We start from the raw sequence: 1,033 nt of genomic DNA, 5'->3' as shown, positions 1-1,033 counted from the left end.
CCCAGCCTCCCACCTGCCACTTCCTACACGTTTCCTGTGGTCTCCAGGCACTGGAGCAAAAGGTACCGGCTTGGTCTCCATTTGCGAGCTCGCTTCAGCAAATCCTGTCTGTCTAAACCTTTCCCTTCCCTTGCTCAGGTTCAGCTGCTGCTCCTCCTCCTCCTCCGGGTGCTCTGCTCTAGAAGAGCTGGGCGCTGCCTGAGACACAGTCGCTCTTGCCAGGGCGCAGATGGGCTGCGCTCGTGTTCCGTGTTGTGGAGTGTCTGTCTGGGGTCCGGGGCTGGTTCATCCCTGCAGCCTCCGCCCATTGTTCAAGCATGTGGCTCCAGGGGGCTTGGTGGGCTCCTCAGGGGACTTGGACATGTGTGTGGGGAGAGATGGTGGTGGAAGAGCCAGGGAGGGACCGTTTTGGTGCTGAAGCTGGTCAATAATTTGGCATGGGTGCTCCGGGATAGGCACAATATGCTCCATGGGGCGTGCTGAGTACCCGGGTGTCAGCCCCAAGTTCTTCCACCTTCACAAGCATACACCCTGGACCCTCTTTGGCTGACGCACGTGCTGTAGGTCCCAAACCAGCAGATGAAATGACCTTTGCATTCATGTCCCTCTTTCCTGTTCCTGCAGTGAGTCCCACTGCTGTCCCACGGGGACGATAAATCCAGTGACCGACACTGAGTTCACCTCACCGGGAGCAGGAGGTGGATGAAATATTTACCACATGCACGTAGCTCATGGCAGTGATGGAGAAAACATTTTAAAGCTGTCACAGGGTGCCCCAAGCCAAACAAATGGCGCTCAGGTCAATATGTGAAGGTTGTGACCTCCGAAAGGACAAGGCAGGCGGCTGCCCAGGGGACTGTGCTCGCCCTCTGCCTGGTGCCACCGTGCAGGGAGCTGGACTCAGTGTTTGAGCAGAGATGCTGTCCAGACAGGTCAGCCCCGAGCTCTGGGTCCCTGGAGGACGGCAGGGAAGCAGGGTCAGGGTGGGAAGGACACGCTGCCCTGTCCCCTTTGGGACCCAGCCAGCTCCCTG

Source organism: Buceros rhinoceros, unplaced genomic scaffold (genome assembly GCF_000710305.1).
Source record: "Buceros rhinoceros silvestris isolate BGI_N320 unplaced genomic scaffold, ASM71030v1 scaffold8799, whole genome shotgun sequence".
In the NCBI taxonomy this organism is placed as follows: Eukaryota; Metazoa; Chordata; class Aves; order Bucerotiformes; family Bucerotidae; genus Buceros; species Buceros rhinoceros.
Note: the sequence above shows the minus strand (reverse complement) of the source record.